The 17,029-nt window shown below is 39.8% G+C and overlaps 1 protein-coding gene across 8 annotated transcripts in view; it reads right to left on the reverse strand.

Moving 5' to 3' along the window:
- The window catches only part of GCNT1 (glucosaminyl (N-acetyl) transferase 1), a 34,345-nt gene extending 19,821 nt beyond the window's left edge, over nucleotides 1-14,524 (reverse strand). For 4 of the 8 annotated variants that reach the window (XM_016157644.2, XM_016157649.2, XM_016157650.2 and 1 more), the window contains exons 1-2: nucleotides 14,383-14,524; nucleotides 13,507-13,635 (exon numbers count right to left, since the gene is read on the reverse strand). The gene's annotated coding sequence lies outside the window, so the exon portion shown is untranslated. Of the gene's footprint in view, nucleotides 1-1,138; nucleotides 1,328-13,506; nucleotides 13,636-14,199; nucleotides 14,358-14,382 lie in introns of those variants that run through there. The other 4 variants (XM_016157648.2, XM_016157645.2, XM_016157646.2 and 1 more) reach the window with 4 other exon arrangements.
- Nucleotides 14,525-17,029: the final 2,505 nt, after the last annotated feature.

Below are 17,029 nucleotides of genomic sequence, written 5' to 3' on the forward strand. Positions count from 1 at the left end.
CATTACCAAGAAAGAGAGGTGCTCTTTTTGCCTGACTTCCTTCCACATGTTAAAATCTGGCTCATGGTCCCTTTCTTGAACATAAGGATGACCCTTTCCTTGAAACTCAACATTATGAAGCCTCTGAGCAAACCAGAAGCATGAAGTCATAGAAGCGAGTACAGCTGACCCTTGAACAACACAGGGGCTAGGTGCCAACCTCTACACAGTTGAAAATCCATGTAGAACTTTTGACTCCCTCCAAACTTAACTACTAATAGACTACTATTTGACTGGAAGCCTTACCAATAATAACATACAGTGGGTTAACACATATTTTATATGTCGTATGTATTATATACTGTATTCTTATGATAAAGTAAGCTTAGAAAAAATGTCATTAAAATCATAAGAGAAAATACATTAACCGTACTGTATGTATTTATAGAAAATAACCCCTATACACATGGACCCGTGCAGTTCAACCCATCTTATTTCAGGGTCAACTGTATAAAGTCCTAACTATGCCACATTCTAATGTGTGGCTTCAGCAAGCTACCAAACTTCTCTGAGCCTTAGTTTCCTCATTTGAAAAGTGGAGTTAGGAATACCCTCCTCATTTGGTTGGTGGTGATTTAAAAAAAATCTATAAAGCCCCTAGCAGAGTGATTGGTACACAGTAAGCACATGTTATCACCACCAACTCTTATTTAAGCACTTAATTCCACATAACCATCTCTGCGAACACACCCATGCATGTGCTTGTGGAGTACCTGATAATGGGGATCTAGTCTTAGGCCTCTTACCCACCCCCTCTGCTCCCTGGGCCCAACACAGGCTTACTCAAAAAATATTACTCAAAAAATATTATAACTCGAAAAAATATATATCCAAATATTTCTAAATCCACTCCCTTTCTCCCATAAAAAGTAGGGAAGTATCTTGGATGCTTTTTGTTAAATGTGCCTTCTAGCTCATAGACTTTTCCAGGTAAGGAAAACTAAAGTACAGTACTTAAATGTTTTAAATTATAGTGTGTCACAGTGTATTATGAATACAAAGCACTCTGTGCTGGGTTTTACAGGATATCTATAAAGAAACCCTAAACAAACAGTCTCATACTGGGTGGCTCTCATCTTGTCTTCATAACTGACCTTACCTTCTTAATTTTTCTATACTTTAGTCTCACTTGTCATAAGAGCAGTTGGGTTCAGTTAGGAGATCCCCACCTTCTCAGTGAGAGAGCGCTTTGCTGTTCCTCAGCAGGGGGGTGATGGACAGGGAGAGAGGAGGCTGAGCGCTAACTGGGCTGAGCATCAGGAGAGTGGGGGACGACAGGCAAGTCCTGCTGCAAGACAAAATACCAGTCAGGCTATACATCCACAAGTCTGTGCAGGGGTTCAGAACAGGCCTCCTTAAGATGTACCACTTTGGCATGTGAATTATTTTGAGCTGAAGGCAATCGAGACCCCACAGGCTCACAAGAAACCTTTACCTCTCCCTTAAAGAATTTATATTAGAGGCCTTTCACATAATAAGTTATTCCCAAAGATGATTTTTTATATCTATAGCACAGGGCAAACTTCTAGTTACTGAACATCTGCTCTTCCTGTGAATGACCTTCCTCCTCTCTAAAGCTTCCAGGTGCCTTACCTCACCTTTAACTCAGAATACAATGTATTATCTTTTTCCTTTTGTCTCTGAACCTCTTGTGTATATGAGGTCTCTAACTGTCTCATGTGTGTGGGTTTCCTTTATGTACATATGTAATTAAATGTGGCCATTTTCTCTTATTAATCTGTCTCATGTCTATGTAATTAGACCAACCTAAAAGAGCCTAGAAGGGTAGAGGACAGTTTCTTCCTCCCCCACATCTGAGAATGTAAGTTTTTCGTTCATTGACTTTTTTTAAAACTGATAGGCATTTGATGCACTGATACATTGTGTTCATTATTATGATGCTGTTTCTTTTTTTAAATTTCCTTTAAAACCCAATATTAAATTGATGGTACTTTTATATTTGAAGTATTCTCAGAATTAAGGAAATTGTTAATGTTAGTAGTTAGCAAGTACTTTGCCAAGCATTTTACATATATTTTCTTTTTTAATTCATACAACAACCGTTTAAGTAGCTACTTTTATTCTCTTAGTAGTAAGGAAACTGGTGCTCTAGCTGCTTTGAAAATGGTCATTTGCTACAGTTTAGCAGCAGGAAAGAGGTGCTAAACTGCTCAACCCAAGGCAGACTGCTCCCCTGGGGACAGAGGGAACAGAACAGTCTCACTTTCTGGCCAAAAACAACACTGGATCCAGTTATTAGCACCTTTGAATTATACCTCGCCCTACCTCCTAACCTTTCAAGGAGGCTTAGAACCTTCCAAATCTTCCTCAGGCTATAAATATGACAAACTCTCCTCCTGATGGCTTCAGCCCTAAGATAGTTCACAGAAGCCTCTTCAATCCTCAGAGACCCATTTGTAATCTGAGGTATGAATGTTTCTTAGGTCCCAGAAATTCTAATTCCATAATACTAGACTTAGGAAGCTTCATTTGAATGGTAAACTTTATCATTTTCATTTTATCTAAATTACATTTAGGTATATTTGCTGAATTTGAAATGATGACCAAAGCCAAGAATGAAAGAATTCTCTATGTCATGACACACACACAAAAAGGTTTTTGAGATGAAGTGGAATTCAGAGCTAAGCTGCACTTCACTTTGTACAGAATAAATCAAAACAAGACTCTAAATAAACTGTAAACGTGCACTGAAAAAGGTGGAGAAGCACACGCCCAAAACGATTTAGTGATCATCCTTCTATGGGGTGGGGGGGAGCAGGTATTTATTCAAACACTTTTATAATATTTAATTATCACCTTAAGAATTCTTTTTCTTTGCAAATTGAGAAAAAATGGCCCCAATCCTCCAATATAAGCTCCAGTTAAATGTGTTTGCAAAGCATTAAAGATAATTTCCAAACAAACAAAAACCCATTTACAGTCCCAGTCCAGGAACACACATCATTTTCGTGTTCTCTTCCGATGCCTATCCAGGGATACGACTGTCTTATATTTGGGCTCAGATATAACAGCAGCTGGGATTCGGACTTCTATTCTGCTTTTGCCATCTGACAACTATCAAAGAGTCTTCGTTTTTTTTTGGGGGGGGAGGGAAGATGCACAATTAGTTTGTGCCTCGTGATTGGATACTAAGGGTATTTCCAAATCATATTGTTATAAACATGAGGTATGAACACTTTGGAATATACTCACAGCTTTGTTTTCTTTTGGCTTTTTAAAGCATGTCACTGGAATTCCCAGGAGTCAGATTCTTGGATCAAAACACAAATTTCTAGGCTCTTGATTGCCTTAAAAATGGACTATTCTTACTCATACTTCCACTGGTAATCTTTGAGTATCATTTTCTCCACATTTACTAAATAATTATCTTAATTACATACTACATATTCATATATTGTGTAATTATTTTTGTTAATATTATAATAGTAAAATGGTATGCCATCGAGGTTTTGGTCTGTATTTTTTTTTTTTTATTAGTAGTGGCTCAATATTTTCTCCTGAGTACGTTAAATGTAAGAGGAAGGAAGGTTTGGTAACAGTGATTTCAGCTCTGGTACCAGATTGCCCAGCTCAAAAACTGGGCACCGTCGTCTACCAGCCCAGACTCCAGTAAGCCCTCAACCTCTCACGAAGCTCCAGCTTCTTCACTGGTCAATTAATAATTTTAAGTAATTGGGATTAAGAACCATACATAGTTTTTATGAATAAGTGAGCTAACCTGAACCATGCTTACATTGTATTTGAAACATAAGGGGCCCAATTTATTCATTATTACTGTTTATATTTTTTCTTGCCTGGACTTTTTTCAAATCTTTAATTCCTGTCAAATGTAACTTTTTCAGACCCCCAAAATTAGAAACTGTATTTCAAGTTTACTAACAAATACCTGTATACACTCAATTTAATTCTACACCAAAGCATCTATTATACGAAACAGAATCCTAGGTCCTGGGGGGAAAACACAATCATAAATTATGCATCTCCCTGATACCAAGGAATTCACACAATGGTTATTTGCTGAGCCTTCTGGGGGAAATTATAGGCTTCGTCAATACAGTTTAATACTATTTTTAGAACAATGCATCTATTGTAGAGCTGAAAGGAACTTCGGAGAGCATCTAGTCAACTATAGGGCAGTTACCAGGTCGTGGGGGTAGAATGAATTCTGTGATCAATATTGAGAAACATGATCTTTATAAATGAAGACAAGATTCTGTACTCATTGGGCCTCTTACTTTTTAGCCTTTAAGACAGCAATGCACGCTATGAATATTTAAAGACAGGGACATGGTATTCAGCATTTCTCAAACTTATTTGATCAAGAAAATATTTTAGGGAAAGGAACATATTACTAGACCATAAGGAAAAACTCCATGCAGTCCTAGGTCCCACTCTCCTCTTTAACTCACAAAGGAGGTGGGGTCCAGAGGGTACAAGTGACTTTTAAGGGTCAACAATGAGCGTAAGGCTGAGGCTAACCAGAACCTGAAACTTCACCCTGTGGGAATATGTCTTTTCACACTCTACTGCATTGCCTCAACTCAATTCTTTTTTTGGTTTTTGGTTTTTGGTTTTCGGGTTTTTTGGTGGGAGAGGGGACTGGAGGGAGAGGGTTTCCCAAAGAACCCCCTACGAGAAATCTGACATTCCTTTACGGTCAGTGTCCATCAAACATTGTTTCTACCTTTCTTCATATCCTCTTTCAATCTAGATCAAATTTCATAACCAAAAAAAAAAAAAAAAGGAAGAAAAAATATCTTTATGAGTCAAACATGAAACCTAGTATATGTTTTTTATATTTACATTTTTTAACTCCTTCCAAAAAATGTTATTACTGAGCATGACCAACCTATCTCGTAAGGCTGACTTTTGCCATGCTGCAAAATCGCATCCACCATCAAACACTGGTCTCTTTCCTAATGGGTCCAATTTGGCACAGACAACAATCCTCAAAATGGTCAGAGATGTCTGTAGATACCAAACAACGTGTTTACCTTAAAGGCATGCATTTCAATCTGTACATGTATTTTTATTTTTTATCCTGTATTTTTATAGTCATGTCTCCTATTTTCAGGAAACTTGAAAGTTCTGCTAAAAGGCAATCAGCAATTGTTAGATAGTCTACAACGTACCTTTAAAACACTTCAGCATAGCCAGGAAGATGTGTGTCAGGTTTCATCTACACCCTGGGGTCTGTGGAGGTTAAGAGCCCCAAACAGGAACAAATTCCTGGGACTCATACTCCAGTTGCAGCTACTACTTACTGTACATGTACTGCAGGCATTTTCATTGCAAACCAGAGGTTTTGTTAATTAGGAATGTTAGAACTGGATCTTCCTAGGTGAGTTTAATGATTTTGATTAGCATAGCAAATGCAAGAAGAGTGAAGAAAGATGAGATCAAGATGGTCTGTTTCTAGATGGATTAACAATATTCTAGAGGCAGGCCCCGCATTTATAGCAAAAGGACAAACAAGCCTGGCAAATCCAATAGCCTGTGATGGTTCCCTAGGCACAGTCCTGAATCCTGACTCCAGCTTGGTGGTCGGCTAACCCCTGCTGATGCCTGTGCCTCACATGAACCTTTTGTGGCAGACACAGTGAGAGCCCCTAGGCAGAGCTGACCTGATACTTGCTAGCCCGGAGTACTGTAGCCCTCACCAACCTGCTTATGGAAAAGACCCATACTGGCTTGGGCTGGTTCATGAACACCACCACAAAGATAGCTAGAGAGACTGAGAAAGTGCATGCCTGTGTTTAAGCGACTTAAAGCATTTATTTACCTGTCTGAGAGCAAAGGACTAACCACATGATTTCTGGAACTTCCTTGTTTTTAAGTGGATTGTTTAAAGGAAGTTTGATATACACAGTTCAAAAGAAAATGCTCCCCCACTCCACACACACACACACACACACACACACACACACACACACACACGATATTCATTACTTTTCAGAGTTTGAACACTTATCATTTACAGTAGCAATGTTCTTTTCCTCTGAATAAACTACAAGAGCCTATCTGAGGAAGAGGCAGTTTTAAATTAAAGTTTACGAGGAAAGCAGGTTCTCAAATTTTTATTCATATATATATAATATGCATATTGAGGGCACTTTGACTCAGTTTTTAATAAGCTTGCAAAATTTCTAGTACAAATACTAAGAGTAAAAACTTTGAGTAAGTACCCTCAATATATGTATATTTCTTTAAAAATTATACATAGTACTGTACTAAAAAATTATGTACATTACAAAACAAAAAGATGAGGTAAAGAGGAAATAAAACCTATTAGGTTAATCATTTAAGATACAAAACATCTTGCCCATTACAAATTGTTAGTATAAACACAATATATTAAATATGTTTCATTATTTTTAAATACTCCTAGTTACTTTGAACTACAGCACTTTGAAGATCTGTTTCCAAGTTCCGTGTATTCTAACATTTTGTTCTAATGGCTGGCTGGAGCAACAAGGATCCTTTGGAGAAACTTTAGAGCACTCTTAGCTCTACTACCTAAATCTCGATATTTAGTTTTCAAGCTATCTACAAATTATACAAAGTTTTTTGGTAAAATTCAGATAGTAAGTTTCAATCACCTGTCCTTGCCAATTAGTCAGCAGATGTCATATTTTTATAAATTTAACAAGTGAATTCAAAACTCGTTGTTACTTCCTCACTTAAAAGATTTTAATAGAAAATTCTGTTCCCAAGTTTTTAAAGGTTGTTTTTGTTTGTTTGTTTCTTTTGATAAATCATAAATGTATCACATTTCTTGGCAACAAGTTCACACTACAGTGAAAACATTTCCAAACAGCTATTTCCAAAATGCCTTTCCGTAGCGTAATTTTTTTTAAAGTCACTCTTCCTCTCATTGTAAGAACTTTTTATCTTGGAGTATCCCTTCTCTCCAAAGCATCTGTGACTACTGATAGGCACAGTAAAAATCGGAAAATGGCAACAAATTTGGAAACCATGTCTTTTTATTAAAGGAAGATGCACATACCTGTAAACTCAACTACTCTTGAGCACTGCCCACAAGAGAACCAGGGATTCTCTGGGCAGTGCAAAAGATGGCCAAGCTCCCTCCCTAGATCATTACAAAGGACTGGACAGCTCCTACCATCTAAAGCAGCAGTTCTGTCTCATGTCATGGCATATGTCCAAAAAAAGGCAACTGATGAACTTCAGCCTGCCTGGCTGAGGGGAGAGGACTGAAAAACAATTAATATCTCAGTATCCCTATAACCCATCCAGGACTAAGTCTTCAGTATGCCAGTTGAGAGATGCTCTGATTTAAAGGCTTTGTGTTTATACAATTAATCCAATGATACCCTGTCCCTTTTAAATTGCAATACTTCACAATATGCTTAACAGCCAAGTGAGCAGGGCCCCACCTGGGCAAAGAATTCCCACCTCCTTCTCTACCTCAGGAAATCACACTCACATTACAGGACACAGGACTGAGGAGGCACCCCTGGCAACAGCCTTTATTGATTTCTTTCTTCAGTGCTTATAAAATTATAAATAGGTCTTATACTTTCCTTCAATATTCTAAAGGATTATCATTCACCCCCTGCTTTAGATGCCAATATATTTGGATCACAATGAACTGAGTCTCATTTTCATACATGATTGGCAAATACAGTAAACTCCAGGTAACAGGTTAGAGCATCATAGGGCAGAATAGCTTTAACTGGTCTCAGGGTCTCAGGGCTGCCCCCTCAGGTAAATGGCTCTTAACTTTAACTGTATGTAGTAACTACCAAGGAGATTTCAAAGAATATCAATATCTGAGCACCTACCAAAGAGGTGATAGAATTGGTCTGGAGCTTAACTTGAATGGCAGAAATTTAAAAAACTGCCCAGGTGTTCCTAATGTATAGCCAACACTGAGAACCTGGGCATGTACCTGCACAGTGAGGAGGGAGTTTGAAAATGCCCTTTTCCTCCAGGAGCCTCATCCCCTGGGGGTTTTGATGTCCATCAGAGGAGTAAGGTTTCAGGTGAGCATTACTACCTTTAGTCTTCAAGTACAAGATCAAAGGTGGAAAAGGTAGTGAGAAGCTATTTCAGGTGTCCAGAGCTGAGCTCCTTTTACAACACTTCTGACACTAAATATGGATGTTTTTTTTTTTTCCTCCTAAAACCCACCAAGTCTGAGAGCAACTGGGTGTTCAACCATTAAATTCAATTCCATCAGTAACTACCCAGAGTTTCAGTGCAGAACTCACAGATAAAGGGATCAGTCACATAAGAATATCCCCCTCAAATGCCAGCTACAAATGGGGTGGATGCCCAGGCCAACTAAAATTTGGGGAGTTCCCATGACTCCTTTTCAGGTTTGAAAATGTGCTAGCACAGCTATGACTTCAGAAAACACTTTACCTACTACTACCCTTTATTAGTAAGGATACAATTTAGGAACAGTCAAATGGAAGAGCTACATAGGGCAAGGTATGGGGGAAGGGGTATGGAGATTCCGTGCCCTCTCCGGGCGCAGCACTCTCTCAGCCCCCTTAAAGTGTTCATAAGCCTAGAAGCTCTCAAAATACCATTGCTCAGGAGTTTTTATAACCCAATCTCTATATATCGACCCCCTTCCCAGAGGTTTGTGAGTAGGGCTGAAAGTTCCAACCCTCTAACCTAGTGACCAACCCCATCCTGAGGCTACCTAAGGGCTTTCATACCTAAGTCACTTCATTGGTATAAACTAGATATGGAAAGGGGCTCCTATATAATACCAAAAGATGTTCCTATCACCATTGTCACTCAGGAAATTACAAGGATTTTAGAAGCTCTGTGCCAGGAACCAGGGACAAGACCAAATACATATTTCTTGGGATATCACAAGGGCCAAGCCTAGTGGCAATCAACATCATTAATACTACTTTCCAAGGTGTCCAGCACAATGTTGACACTAAACAATGCTCAATAAATATTGGTTGATGAAATATCTGACATCACATGCAACTAACGAACTTGGCAGATGATTTTGCTTCCTCTTTCACAGAAAAGAGAAGTCCTCAAAATTCCGGTCCCCAAATCTAAGACATCTTTACCCATTCTTTCCCTCCTTCTTTCCATCAAACACTAATGTCCCACTTGTGTTCTAGAATCCATCCTCTTTTACCTTTTCTGAAACCTGGCCTTCCCAAATCTTTAGCCTCACCCTCTCTACCAGAAACTTCCCAGTAGTATTAGAACAAGTTCAAATCTCTTCAATCTCATGGGGGCGAGGGGGGGGGGGAGAGAAAGAAAAGAAAGAAAAATAATAAAGAAAACCACACCCCACAATTCCTCCCTGTCCTGCATGTATATTTGGCTTCTCAGTAGTTTTAACCAGTGTCTCCTCTTCCAAATATAATGCTCTTCCTCTCTGGGACCAGCCCCTTTCTTTTCTTATCTGATACCCCTATTTGGATAATCTTTTTATATACAATGATTATTTTTATGAAACAGCTCCCAAACATGTATGTCCACCCCAGATCTCTTCCATGAGTTCCAGTTGCCTACTCCTTGATTCTGCTTGGATGTCTCACAAGCAAACATGTCCAAATGGAATTATCTCCCTCTCCTACCTCATGCAAACTTGCTCCTCCTCCAGTGTTCTCTAACACTATAAATGGTTTCGCCATTCTATCCTACTCAGTTATTTAGGCCAGAAACTTTTGAATCATCCTTGATATCTCCATCAACTATAGCCAAATAACCACTACCTTATTCCAGATTTTAACTACAAACTCGATCAATCTCTCTCTAGCACTGACAGATCAGCATCACTCTACCATCTCTGAGTGACTTCAAAAGTCTGGCACCAGAAAATACTCGATAAATATCGGAAGTCAGATATTTCATCCCTTTGTTCTATTTGCCCACACCCCATGATCCCCCTCCCCAACGGGGCTGCATATGATTGCACAGGCTATGTCTGTGCAGTGACTGGTTCAGGGGGCTGAGGCCTTTGGCTTGGTCTAGTTGGCACAGAGCAGTACATCTTTTCTAACTGGTCCACCCAGAATGGAAGCCTTTTTCTAGGTTGCATAAAGGCACCATGTATGTCAACAGGACCCAACCCTCCAAATCATTCACCACACAGCAAAGATGATCATTAAAAAAAATCCAAACTTAATCATTTTATTTCCTATTTTAAACCCTTTAATAGGTTCCCACTACCTTTCCATTAAAGTCCAAAATCCTGAAAATGACCCAAGAGGCTTCATCCCAAGCCATATTCCTGCCTTGGTCTCAATCCTTCCAGCCTGTAATTTCAACCCCTAATTCACCTATTTATTTCCTACTCATTTTTCAGGCCTCATTTTAAATTTCTTTTTAGGGCGATCTACTCTAAGTAATCCCTTTCCCTAAACTAGGTTAAGTCTCCAGGTTAAATGCTTTCTGGACATTTTATGCTTTCCTAAAGTACCACTTATAATGAGATGGCATGTGTGACTATGTATTTGTCTGTCCCTGCCTCCTCTAGCAAGGCTCATAAAGACAAGAGTCCCTCCATCCTGTCCCCAGCTGTAGCCCCAGAGCTGACCACGTGTGGCATCCAGCTGGTACTCAGTAAATAGCTATTTGATGAATGTGTAAATAAATAGGTCACTTATATACCCAGGACTCTCACAATTTGGTTACCTCTTTAACAAAAGAGAAATCAATCATTAGAGGAATTTCTCATAAATTTAGTGCATTGATCACCAACAACATGTAGGACTCCTGACTGGAAATATTAGTATGATTAATGAATCAGAAACTTCAGGTGTTTTGTGGCAGTGGTAAGATTTTCTTCTTTGGACTTGCATTTGTGATCACAATCCTCTTGTGAGCCATGGAAAGAGTTTTACCAGGGCCAGCCTCATGGGTGTATAACCTGTGCAGTCACACAGAACCCTGAACTCTGCTTAATGTTCACCTGTAACCATCTTGAAATTCTTAGTAAGTTTTAAACATGGGGCCCCACAAATTATGTAACCCATCCTGAATCTCACAAATTGGTTGAATTTCTGGAAGAGACGCAATGGATAGCCAATCTCTAGCTAACGATGCATCTTTTATGACCAGGGCTGTGTTTTCAGCCTCCCAAGCTTAAGGTCTAAAAAAGAGGGGTATAGTTTCAGGACGTAGTTTTTCCTGATGTGTTGTCATACATTATGTACGGCTCTCTTTCATAAAACTGGGATTTTCAGACCACAGAAATACATGATTGTCTTCATTCTTGCTGTTAGGTAAAAAGCTTTTTAATTTTCCCTAGGACTAAGTTCTAGTATGAACATGATTTATACTGAGTCTTATTATTAAAATTTTTGCTTCAAATATTTTGTTTTGGGTTCTAATATTAGGGATTGCATCAATTTTCCCAAATCGACAAACAGTCTATTGATACTCTATCACCTTGAATACACTGAAAGGAGGAAAATGAAAACTACTGTAGAATTCTTGTCTAGCTTCCAACATTTTAAACTTTAGAAATTTAATAACTACATCAAATTTTTTTTGGAGATAAAACCTGGCAGGATACATGTAGCTGTTCACAAAGAACACTGGTTCTGATTTAGTCATCTTTATTCTAATTGTTTTTAAATGTCAGATGTTTGGTTAAAGTATATAAATAGCTTCTCTAGTCATTAGAAATTTAAAGTTAATTGTGTTTACTTTATAGTTTAATTCATAAATGTCTAAAGCATTTTAAATATTGGGTCATTTTTTTTTTTTTCTCAGCTGGGTGACTGTGTCTCCCAGGGGACATGTGGCAAAGTCTGGAGACATTTTTAGTTGTTATAACTGGAGGGAGGAAACTATTGGCATCTAGTAGGTAGAGGCCAGGAATGCTGCTACACATCTTACATTGCACAGGACAATCCCTACAACAAAAGATTATCTGGCCACATGTGTCAAAAGTGTCACAAATGTCCAGCAAGGAAACATGACAACCCTAAGCCATACCTGCCTTGTCAAAGCCAATACAGTCTCCAGGAGAAACACACTGGATTTATATGGACAGTCATTTGGGAACTCCCTTTTTAAGGCAGGGAGCTAGGCATCTGACATCCTGAGCTAGAACCATGAATATAGTTTTCATCAGAATGAATATTAAAAATAGTAAAACAATTCCTTGGTTGGCCCACAAAGAACTATTTTACTCAGTGCAGCAGAAATAATGTATACTTCATAGAAAACAGAAATTGAGACTCAGAAGGAATAATTTTTAATAGTATTAATTTGTTTCCTACTGCCTCATTTCATGAAAAAGGTCAGAATTTTTCATTCACCCAAGAATGTAATCACTAGGTATAGATAGGAGTTTCTAGGACAGATTTGAAAAGAGATGATACATGAACCAATATGATTTCTATGTTTAAAAAAATTAAAAAAAATGAGATAATATTTTTATTAAATCAGATTTCACAGTCTTAAAAAATTTTTTAAATGTTCGGCCATTTTGGGGGGGGGGGAAGAAAAAGGAGCTCTGGGAAAACTGGGCCAGAATTCCTGCATGGTTATGGGGAGCGAATGGCTGATTCTGACCCAAATTTTAGCACATTCTCTGCAGGACACCTAGGACCAACCAAGGCCCACTCAGCTCTCCAATGCATTATGCTCAGCCCCTGCAGATAGTTGATTTTGTAGAACTGATAGTTCTCAGCAAAAATATTTTTCTTAATGTTTAACAATTAAATTACAAATAGAAAAGAAGTGACTTGTGACTCAAAGTAGTCCTATGACTAATCAAGAAAGAACTATGATTAGTGAAGGATATAACCCAGCACATATTCCGGGCCAAGGCTAAGGAGGTCTTTCTCAGGAGCAGGTTGAAGAAAGGGCAGAGGAGCTGACAGGTAAGCTTCAAACCCTCATCATAAAATATTAAAAATATTAACTTCTTTCATCTACCAATAAAACTTTGTAAAAGTCAATTCACAGGATGTTACATTGTTTTGCTTTGTTTTACATTGCTTTTTAAAAGAGGTGTTAGCCATTTCTTAGACCTCAAAGTTTCCCAAAGCTACCACCCTGAAAGCCTGCACCAAATCCATTAAGCAATAGCAAATATCCACAGTTATTCCTTCTTGCCAGAACTGAAATGTTACTAAATCCTCTGGAACTGCCTGGGCTCCTAGTAGGTAAACTACACTGATCTGTAAAAACCATCTACCTCTGCTTCTCCCCTCTATAAAACAAATCTGTCATTCAGAACAGCTCTGAAAGAGAGGCAGAATGCCCAGAGGAAGGGACAAGTCTTTGACCAAGTCCCTCACCTACCACTCACCAAATTCAGGCCACAAAAAGCTGTGGCCTGTATTCTCATCTCCAGACACCATCACTTTCTCTCAATACTGTATATCCCAGTACACCTCTTGTCTTACTACTTGTAAAAATGAACTCTCTTACCTCTAGAAATAACAAAGAGTACGCAGGATGCCAGGTGACTACGAAACTTACCTCTCCCTGAGCAGCCCATAATGTCGAGCCTGGATTTGCAGGCAACTTTGTCCACCGAACAAGATGAGAAGTGTGTGGCAGGCAAGGATGCCTGTGTTTTGCTCTTCATCTGAGAGAAAACGCTGTGAGCTAATAACCAAAAATTGGAAGACTCTGAATCAGAATTTTGGTGCTTTGGGTGCTAACAAAACAAAATAAAGAATCACCCGTTTTCATAGCAGACCCAGTAGCGCGAGTTTCCTAGCCTTGCGTGTGGAGAAGGGAGCAGGAAGAAAGAGAGAAGCCTAAGGGCTTCGGAGCCCCCTAACTAGCATCTCTTTTCCAACGGTTCCAGTCGCCCAAGGTGAGTTATTTATCGTCCTGGCCTCGGCTTCCTTATCATTAAAATGGGGGAAGTGTCTCTTCGCTGGGCTATGGTTAGGATTAAATAAAGTTAAAGCCGCTGGCACCCGGGATACGATAGTGAGTAGCTAACTGTCCGCTGCTAGCCTATCCACGCCCGCAGCCAACTCCTCCGACTTCTAAGCTCCTACTCCCTCTGCGGACCAAGGAGAAAGAGGCCAGAAAAAGTGGTTTCCAGGTAGGCGACACTGGGCACCAGAGTCCTGGCCCCAGGCACCACCGATCCGACGGAAGAGCAGGGTTGAGGGAGGGTGCCCCGCACCTTCCCCGGCCCCTGGCGCACACGCTTACTGTGGATTCCCACGGCGCGTTCTCTCTTCCTGCCGGGGCTGGGCATTCTCTGCCCAGACCGAGCACACCCCGCGCGCAGCAGCTGCGCCCTGGCGAAGAGCCGGTTTCCTCTTCCCATCCTTCCCATTCCTCCCCCGCCGCCGCCGGGCGGCCGTGCAGGGAAGCCAGTGGGGAGTTGGTTACCTGAAGCGAGCGCCTGGCCCCGGGGGCGCAGGAGGGTGCGATAACCTCGCAGCTCCCTAGAGAAGTCATGCGGAGCAGACTCTCACCAACACAGCACTCGCCCGTGCCGCGATGCGTTGGTCACCTCCTGGCTTAGGGCCCCCGCCCGACCGCCCGCGCGCCACGCCCCTGGGGCCGCCCCCTAGGCCTCACCCATCGCTTCGCGGCTACGCAGGCCTCGGCGCTCGCAAGACAGGGGGCGCGCGGCTCCAGGCCAAGGCGAACGCGCCCTGTGGGCACTGCCACTGTCTGGGAGCCGAGCAGCAGCCGAGTACTTCTCTCCGCTGCCTCAGGTTCGCCTTGGTTATTAGCTCTCCGAAGGACGCGGGCTGGGCGCGTGAGTGGGGTCTTTTTCAAAATTTTTTGTCCCCTTCAGAGGCAGGAAACGAGAGAAGTGCTGCCTTTTCTGATTTTAAAAATGAAAATGTTTTATAACAAAAAAAAAGAAAAAAGTAATGCCAAGATTCTTTATATCATATAAAGTTTAGAGATGACCATGTATTTTTTTTCTTGATGAGACTCGCTTACTAAATTTAGAATTTAAAAGCTCGTTACATTCCTGTGTATTTTCACATAAAAAGCTAATATTAAATGTCTAACAATCCACAACGCAGTGTGGTGACTAAAATATAATATCGACTAAGTGTTTCGTCACCAAAAGGATTTATTTGAGAAAAAGAACCCAGAGCATTCAGACCTGGCAAGCTACCTGCACACTCCAGCCAAGATGGAGGGGTATTTATACAATGGGAAAGGAACTTAATGCAAGGGGAAGCTAGAACCTTAGAGCTTTACTATAAAGAGTTCTTCCTGTAGGGTTTTTGTGATTATGCAGAGCTTGAGAACTTCCAGGAGCCCAAGCTTCTCCCATAGACATTACCAGCTGATTCAGTTTGCTTAAAGTCCCAGTTCATCTTTATCGGGTGCCAAGTAGTAACCACCTGTCTCCCGCCCTTAAAACACGTAGCATTGTCATTTATAAAAGTTGACAGTCTCTTTCATAGCAAGAGGAATGTTGTGTATGTATCTTCCTCATTGGATTTTTTATCTCCTGAAGAGCAAAACAGATTCTTATTCATCTTCATAACATTTGTTAATTCAAAACACGTGTAAATGAAGGAACTAACTATACATAGTTCTTGCCTACCCAGACCTGCTGGGGCTGTAGGGTAAAGCTGAGACCTTCCGAGTAGTTGGATTTCCCAGTAACTGGAAGCTTGCATGGTGGATATCATTCTAATAAAAGAAGGTCATTGCTTGGGGAGACATGTGAATGCAGAGGGCAAGGCTGGGCTGGCCAGGAGGAACCACTGAGTCTCGGAGGCTCACCTTCTTGGGCTTTGGACTTGATGAGGTTAGATGGGGTTGGGGGGGAGGGGGGGTGGGAGCATCCTGCTTAGATATGTCCACACAGCACAGGATGACAGGGCTCCATAAGAGGAGCTAATAATAATAACAACAATAATAATAAGTGGAGCTAATGAAATATTCCTGGGGGAAGGTAATTCTTGCTCCTTTCCCAAGGAGATTCCTCCTCCAATGACAATCTTGGAACGTGTTGCTTTAATTTTATTTAAGAAAGTAGTCTTGTGTTCAAGACGTATGACAAGGGGAACACATGAATGAATTCCTTTTAAACTGTGGTTTATATTTTTATCTTGGAAACAAAAGTACCAACCCAAAATATCTTCTGCAAATATACCCCAGATTTGCATTTTGGTCAGAATTTGAAAAGAAGTAATTGAAATTTGTTGTTTCCAACTTGTTTATCCAGATGACCTTTTTTACTAAAAGACAAAATATTTTTAAATTCCTTAAATAAAGCCATTGTGAAATATACTATGAAAACTCTCATAAATTAAATTCGTAAATTTTATTAATTCGATGTTTGAAAATAAGCCTGGCACTCCTTTCCACTAGACTACACATGTTTCCTCCTCTATCCTCACTTGACCAGTTTGTCTTTTTCTTAATGGGCTTACGTCATGGACATTTTAAGTTTATTTTTAATCATCAATACTTAGTATGCCTATAAGAATATTCTCTTTAATTTCTAAAGGGATGATCGGATTTGCTTGCTTTTGAGTTATCTACTCATGTAATTAAACATTTATATCTTAAAACGGGAAAAGAAAAAAATGCATATCCTATGACCCAGCAATTCTGCTCAACGGTTGTTTTGTCTAATGCAGCAGGCACTACCACATGTGACTGTTGAGCCCGTGAAATGTGTCTAGACTGCGTTTAAGTCTGTGTAGTAAATGTAAAATACACAGATTTTGAAGAGTTAGTATTAAAAAAATTTTAAATATCATTTAAATTTATTTTTAAACATTGATTACAGTTGAAATGGTAATATTTCGAATATACTGATTTAAGTAATATTAAAATTTTTTAAATTAAAAATAAAAAAGTGAAAAGCTGAATTAAATTTGTTATTAGCATAATAGTTGGAACTTTGAATTTATGTTGCTGTTAAAAAAAGAAACACAAGCCAAAATGGAGTCCCTTTTGCTAAGCCAAATCACCAAACCAAAGCTTAATAACTAACCTAATTGCAGTTTCAGCCTCTTCCAAAAGTGGAATTTTAAACCAATCGCTCTGGAAT

The sequence above is a fragment of the Rousettus aegyptiacus genome, unplaced genomic scaffold, assembly GCF_014176215.1.
Source record: "Rousettus aegyptiacus isolate mRouAeg1 unplaced genomic scaffold, mRouAeg1.p scaffold_m13_p_3, whole genome shotgun sequence".
NCBI lineage: Eukaryota > Metazoa > Chordata > Mammalia > Chiroptera > Pteropodidae > Rousettus > Rousettus aegyptiacus.